This window comes from Colobus angolensis, unplaced genomic scaffold (genome assembly GCF_000951035.1).
Source record: "Colobus angolensis palliatus isolate OR3802 unplaced genomic scaffold, Cang.pa_1.0 Scaffold199, whole genome shotgun sequence".
In the NCBI taxonomy this organism is placed as follows: domain Eukaryota; kingdom Metazoa; phylum Chordata; class Mammalia; order Primates; family Cercopithecidae; genus Colobus; species Colobus angolensis.
The window spans coordinates 2,492,536-2,500,232 of record NW_012115143.1 but is presented as its reverse complement, the minus strand read 5'-3'; the positions used below and the strand labels follow the sequence as shown (position 1 = coordinate 2,500,232).

General features: G+C 46.0%; 1 protein-coding gene across 2 annotated transcripts in view; it reads right to left on the bottom strand.

The window, feature by feature from the left end:
- CTDSPL2 (CTD (carboxy-terminal domain, RNA polymerase II, polypeptide A) small phosphatase like 2) overlaps positions 1–6,978 on the bottom strand; it is a 122,809-nt gene extending 115,831 nt beyond the window's left edge. The window contains exon 1 of one of the 2 annotated variants that reach the window (XM_011941175.1): positions 6,440–6,978. The gene's annotated coding sequence lies outside the window, so the exon portion shown is untranslated. Of the gene's footprint in view, positions 1–6,318; positions 6,420–6,439 lie in introns of those variants that run through there. The other variant, XM_011941176.1, reaches the window with a different exon arrangement.
- Between the last annotated feature and the right edge of the window lie 719 nt (positions 6,979–7,697).

Sequence of the window (7,697 nt, the reverse complement as noted above, 5' to 3'; positions counted from 1 at the left end):
CGGTGGCTGACGTCTGTAATCCCAGGGCTTTGGGAGGCCAGGGAGGGTGGATCACGAGGTCAGAAGATCGACACCATCCTGGCTAACACGGTGAAACCCCATCTCTACTGAAAGTACAAAAAATTAGTGGTGGGGGGTCGCCTGTAGTCCCAGCTACTTGGGAGGCTGAGGCAGGAGAATGGCATGAACCTGGGAGGCAGAGCTTGCAGTGAGCCGAGATCACACTCTAGCCTGGGCGACAGAGCAAGATTCCATCTCAAAAAAAACAAAACAAAACAAAACAAAACAAAAATTAGCCGGACGTGGTGGCGTGCACCTGTAGTCCCAGCTACCCGGGAGGCTGAGGCAGGGGAATCACTTGAACCAGGGAAGCGGAGGTTGCAGTGAGCCAAGATTGTGCCACTGTACTCCAGCCTGGGCAACAGTGAGACTCCGTCTCAAAAGAAAAAAAAAGTGTGTGTATGTATATACATATATATATATTTTTAAATGCCTACTTAGGCTGGGCACAGTGGCTCACACTTGTAATGCCAAGTATCTTCTACTAGTACACTGTTTTGCTGTTTTCTGTCTTTTTTTTTTTTTTTTGAGACAGGGTCTTGCTTTGTCACCCAGGCTGGAAGACTAGAGTGCAATGGATGGCATGCTCATGGCCCACTGCAGCCTCAACCTCCTGAGCTCAAGCAATTCCCCCTACTCAGCCCCGCTAGTGGCTGGGACTACAGATGTGAGTCACCATGCCCAGCTAATTTTTGTATTTTAGGTAGAGACAGGGTTTTGCCATGTGTCCCAGGCTGGTCTCGAACTCCTAAACTCAGGGGATCTGCCTGCCTCAGCCTCCCAAGTGCTGGGATTACAATCACAAGCCTGGTCTGTTGCGCTATTTCAATCAAATCAACAAACACATTTCCATGCTAGAATCCCATGTTGATGATCATTCATGTTTAATCTAGATTTTCTCCTTTTTCAATCTAAAACAGGAATTGGCCAAGTGCAGTGGCTCACGCCTGTAATCCCAGCACTTTGGGAGATCAAGGCGGGCAGATCATCCTGAGGTCAGCAGTTTGAGACCAGCCTGGCCAACATGGTGAAACCCTGTATCTACTAAAAATGCAAAAAATTAGCCAGGCGTGGTAGCGGGCACCTGTAATCCCAGCTACTCGGGGGGCTGAGACAGGAGAATCACTTGAACCTGGGAGGCAGAGGTTGCACTGAGCTGAGATGCCACCACTGCACTGCAGCCTGGGAGACCGAGCGAGACTCTGTCTCAAAAAAATAATAACAATAGGCCAGGCGCGGTGGCTCACGCCTGTAATCCCAGCACTTTGGGAGGCCAAAGCAGGCAGATCACAAGGTCAGGAGTTCGAGAACAGCCTGGCCAACATGGTGAAATCCCGTCTCTACTAAAAAAATACAAAAATTAGCCGGGCATGGTGGTTTGCACCTATAATCCCAGCTACTCAGGAGGCTGAAGTGGGAGAACTGCTTGAACCCAGGAGGCGGAGGTTGCACTGAGCTGAGATCGCACCACTGCACTCCAGCCTGGGCGACAGACCAAGACTTTGTCTCAAAAAATAATAATAACAATAAAATAACATAGGAACCTATGAATATCACAAAATACATGGTCCCTAGTACAGTCAACTGGCCTATTGTGACCTTCCATTAAAATATTTGTCTTTAAGGTCTTACAATTCTTCTCGGGGCCACACTTAGTCTCACCTTTCCTTACTGTCAGGATCCCAAAGGATTCCAAGCAGCCAAAGCTTCTCACTATAATTCTATCCCCATCCTGCCTGTCATCTTTCCGAGACAGTGTTCCTATATTCTACACCATTTCTAATCACAGCCAGTGCATAAAAACTTAACTCTCCTGGCCAGGTGCAGTGGCTCACCCCTGTAATCCCAGCACTTTGGGAGGCCGAGGTGGGTGGATCACTTGAGGTCAGGAGTTTGAGACCAGCCTAACCAACATGGTGAAACCTCATCTCTACTAAAGAAAAAAAAATACAAAGTTAGCCGGCCGTGGTGGCAGGTGCCTGTAATTCCAGCTGCTTGGGAGGCTGAGGCAGGAGAATGGCTTGACCCAGGAGGCAGAGGTTGCAGTGAGCTAAGATCGCACCACTGTACTCCAGGCTGGGCAACAAGAGCAAAAGTCTGTCTCAAAAAAAAAAAAAAACTTAACTCTCCTATGTTCCCTTCCCTTATCTCTGAACCCTCACCCTGTATGAGGTATCAGTAAGCTTATTTGATAGTCAATCTGTGCTAATATTGTCAACAAAAGACAATTTGTAAAGTTTCCTCTTCCAGAGAATTTGTGATTTTTAAACAGGACATTTAGAAAAACACTGGAGACATATAAATAAAGTTAGGCACTAGCAATTCTCAAATTGTACCACACAGCCCTAGTCCACCTAGTTGTAATGCAGGTCCAATTACAATTTAATATAGTTTAAATTTAGAAATTAATGTAGTCATACAAATACTAGTAAATATATGTCTGGCTTAGATATATGCCTCCTGGCAACTGCCAAGTAAGTGAAAATTAAAGCTGCAATTGAATAGTTTTAACATGGGTTCCGTATCTGTCAAGTCTCCTCATCATGAGCTGGGTGCAGTGGCTCATGCCTCTAAGCCTAGCACTTTGGGAGGCTTAAGGAGGGAGAACCACTTGAGCCTAGGAGTTTGAGACCAGTCTGGGTAACATGGTGAGACCCTGTCTCCATTAAAAAAATAAAAAAATAGCTGGGCACGGTGGCTCAAGCCTGTAATCCCAGCACTTTGGGAGGCCGAGACGGGCGGATCACGAGGTCAGGAGATCGAGACCATCCTGGCTAACACGGTGAAACCCCGTCTCTACTAAAAACTACAAAAAACTAGCCGGGCGACGTGGCGGCGCCTGTAGTCCCAGCTACTCGGGAGGCTGAGGCAGGAGAATGGCGTGAACCCGGGAGGCGGAGCTTGCAGTGAGCTGAGATCCCGCCACAGCACTCCAGCCTCGGGGACAGAGCTAGACTCCGTCTCAAAAAAAAAAAAATAAATAAAAATAAAAATAAAAATAAAAAACAAAAAATATGTTAAAAGTGGGCCAGGTGCCGTGGCTCACATCTGTAATCCCAGCACTTTGGGAGGCCGAGGTGGGTGGACCACCTGAGGTCAGGAGTTCAAGACCAGCTTAGCCAACATACAGAAACCCCCGTCTCTACCAAAAATACAAAAATTAGCCAGGTGTAGTGGCGCATGCATGTAGTCCCAGCTACTCAGGAGGCTGAGGCAGAAGAACTGCTTGAACCCAGGAGGTGGAGTCTGCAGTGAGCCAAGATCATACCATTCTACTCCAGCCTGGGCAGCAAGAGTGAAACTCCGACTGGAAAAAAAAAAAAGTAGCAAATGACCCCCTGTAGCCAATTTACTTAAAACAGTCAGGTACTTTTTAGCGTACTTTTAACCAGAAAAATTACTTAGAGCACACCACAAATAAACTCCTCTCAGCACACTTGATATTTGTGACTTAAAGTGTCTTTTCTACTTTAGGCTTTCACAACTTGGTAAATTACAATTAGATATTGCTTTTTCCAAATTCTGGCAAATCATTTTATTCATTATCTCATTAATCTAAAGCATAGCCTCCTATGGCTAGGATAAATTAATACCATTTTGGAGTCGGCTTGGTGGCAAGCACCAGTCTTCCCAGTACTTTGGGAGGCTGAGGCAGGAGGACTGCTCGTAGCCAGGAGTTGAGAACCAGCCTGGGCAACATAATGAGATCCCATCTCCACCAAAAAAAAAAAAAATTAGCCAGGTGTGATGGCATGTGCCTGCAGTCCCAGCTACTTGGGAGGCTGAAGCAGGAGGACTGCATAGGCCCAGGGGGTCAAGGCTGCAGTGAGCTATGATCACACCACTGCACTCCAGGGCCACAGAGACAGACCCCCATCTTTAAAAAATAAAAAATTTTTTTAAAAAAGCCATTTTACTCAACTGACAATAAAATCTATGGTTAAAAATCTAGAAACTAGTACATCCTTGGTGAACAACAGGTCCAAGTTTCTTTAACCAGAATTAGATAGACTGTTATATAACAATCTCATGAAAAACCACTTACCCAGAAATCACAACTTGAGATCAGCTAGATGAATCTGGAAAAGGAAGACTTCCCCAATTCTTAATTTCTTAACAGTGGGAAAACAGTAACATTACCAGCTCAAGTTAAATGCACTAGAGACACTATGTAGAATGGAATCTTGTGAAACAAACAAACCCTGATATTCCTATGCAATCCTATTTAGATTTTCTATATAGCTACAAGTCCACAAAGGTTAAGGACTACATCATTTACAGTTTTCACATTCTTTTCTTTTGAGACTCTCTCTGTCACCAGGCTGGAGTACAGTAGGGCGGTCTTCAGCTCACTGCAACCTCCACCTCCTGGGTTCAAGCGATTCTCGTCTCAGCCTCCCAAGTAGCTGGGACTACAGGTGTGTGCCACCATGCCTGGCTAATTTTTGCATTTTTAGTAGAGACAGGGTTTCACTATGTTGGCCAGGCTGTTCTCAAACTCCTCATCTTGTGATCAGCCTGCCTTGGCCTCCCAGAGTGCTGGGATTACAGGCATAAGCCACCCCACCCAGCCAGCTTTTACATTCTTTCAACTCTGAGAAAAGCACTAAAAGAGTGCAAGTACTGAATGCATGTAGTACTAAACAATTTAGGAGAACTCTTGAAAACAAAGTCTACAATGCTCACTCAGCTAGCTGTAAACTAATTTTTATTAAAAATATTAACACTATTAACTACCCAAAAAGGTCATTAAAATACAGACAAAACCTATACAGTAGACCAATGATTTAAGATCCCTTTGAGCTGCACATCTGGCTCCATTTTTTAAATAAATTGACTCGGCAAGTAGTTAACGTGCCTGTACCTCCACTATTCTATTGACCCTAGGAAAGTATTAAGTTCAACTCAATCCTAAAAAACTCCTTCACATAAGAGCTACATTTTGCCCTGACTTTCTTTATGACCTTGGGCAAAGTCTACCAAATGAGGACTATAATAATGTTTGTGTGTTCCTGTTAATATTGAAAATTAACCATAACATCGTGCGAACAATAGTGAAATTCTCTAAACTGGACCTATCCAGAGTTGAAAACTTCAGTTATAAACGTCAACTGATATGCAATGTGAATAGTTTTTTAAATTTTAATTTGATTAGTGAAAACAAAACAAAACAAAAAAGACCCCAAATTCAACAAGATTAATAAATTCCGAAAACACCAACAGCCTCCTTATTACTTCTCTTTATGAACAAATGGTCTGCAATGTAATTTAAAAAAAGGAAAGAAAAAGTAAAGAAATATAGTAAAACTAGCTTTAACACGCCATTTCCCTTTTCTAAGAATAACAAATGGACCACAAACGAAAATTTAAAACTGGGCAAAGAATAGAGAGACAAAGCAATCTACAATCTGAAAATCACACAGATAAATCCATCATTTCAAGTCACTAATTTGCATACCCACTTAAGAAATTAATCTTGGTACTGTGATACCAGCATTAGGAAGATAAATCCCTGCCTCGGAGGGACACCAACTGAGTACGCTTCATTTCCGGATCTCAGGTAAGTTTACGAGCTCTTATCTCTTCAGGTTTCCCTAAGGTGCTCTGGAGTGTTTCACATCATTCACACATCCAGCCACCACTAGGGTGAGAAGTAAATAAACAAGATTTACTTATGTAATTATTTACCACAAAACTCTGGTCAAGAATGCAAAAGTAAACACCCATACAGGCATTTAAAATCCAAAGAAAGCAGAGAATATTAAGGATAATAAGGTTCACCCTTTGACCACTATGGACACCAGAGGCCTTCCACATGGGCTGTTCCTTACTACCACTCCCGATTTGAAAAAGTAACAATGTCAACTCGAGATTTTAACAGTACAAAAGATAAACAGAACTTACTCAAATCCCTTCTTCCAGATTCTGAAAAGGTGTTTATAAAAACTGAGATAAGAGCAACGCCCCCCTAAAAGCACCCTACTCGAAAGAATGAAATGCCGAAAACATCAGGTGGGCCAAAAAGGTTAGAAAAGCTAAACTTCTAACTTAATGACCCAGAGGCTGGGGACTAGGAACGTGAGATCGGAGTGGGGGTGGGTAGCAAAGTGAAATCTAACCCCAGAAATCACAACGCAGGCCGCAGTCTAGAAGGTGAAGCTGGCGGGAAGTGAGCTCCCTTTCTGTTCCCAGGGGAAAGTCCAGAAAGGAGCGGCTCCGCACAGTGGACGTACGAGGCGCCAAAGAGTGCATGCCTACCAAGGCGCCAGAGCCGCTGGAGGACCGGGTTTAGAAGGGGAGGAGATCCCGGCAGACGGCCCTGGAAGAGGAGGAGGACTAAGATTGGAAGCAGCGGCAGCGTCTGGACGAAGGGGATTACCTAACTGTGACGACAGAGAAGTGTCCTCAGGCTCCGGCGATGGTCCCGACTGCGCAATGTGTGGTGTCTTTCCCGCTTACCCCGCAGCAGCAACAGAACCAGCTCCTTCAGCCAGTCGCCATTTCCCGCCTACCGACCTGCTGCACCGCACGGACAGGGACCCGGATGGAAAGCGGCCTCTCCGCGCAGGCGCCCTGACTACCTCCTCCCCCTCCCGCCACAATTCCGCGAGGTGGGAGGGAAGGAATGCGGGCAGCCACAACGGCAACAACAACGAAGAAAACACATTTACTTCCGTGAAGAGCGTTGAAGTTCCTTACGCCGGAAGAAACTCTCTAGTCTGAATCCCGGAGAAAAATTGAACACAAGGCCTTAAGACTGGGTGGAGTAAGAAAGGACAAAACCTATCAGGATACGCAAGGGCTTGGGGGATATTTGTACGTTAGGGGCCTCCGTAGCCGGCTGTGTAGTGGTCGCAGGGGGAGTAGGGAGTAAAGCGTTAGGAGTGGAGAGGCGGGGATCCGAAGGACGGTTTTTCCTCCCGCTCCTAACGGAACTGCTTGGGCTGAGCTGGGAGGGGGAGCGCGCCCTTGCTCCGGAGGCGGAGCTTAGGAACGCGTCGTGCACCCTGGCGGCAAGGGTTTAGTAACTGTGGGCGCGCTGGGTAGGTGGAGCCGAGGGGATAAGGCGGGACTAATGGCTTGGCGCGCTGAAGGAGGTAGTTTGTAGTGAGCGCTGCCCGAGGCCGGGAGAAAGCGAATGTGGCGCTTTTCCTGGGATTTCGGTGGCCCCTAAAGGTTCCCTTTCCTGCTCATTTCCTAGAGGGCGTATCAGTCGCTTTTGGATCATAAATATTCACGCCTTTCGACTCAACCCTATGTTGGCGGTAATTCTGCAGGTTGAAAACTCCGATCTTTCAGGCCAGTGGGCTCCCACCTGCGGAAGTAGGTCAAAGGACGGTCAGCTTACTGAGTGAAATGTATCAGTCCGGAGAATCCAGTTCTAGTGGGGTATCAGAAAACCAAGGCTAATGGTTGGAAGAACATTATTTTTCACTGAAACTCCAAGCCACTCTCCTTATTCGATCAAGAAATATTTATTGAAAAAGTAACTAGGTGCGACGGGTGAAGCAGTGAGCCAGGCAGACACGGACCCTGCCTCCCCAAAGGTCGTGTTTTTTTGGGGGTTTTGTTTGTTTTGTGAGACGGAGTCTCACTCTGTCGCCCAGGCTGGAGTGCAGTGGCACGATCTCGGCTCA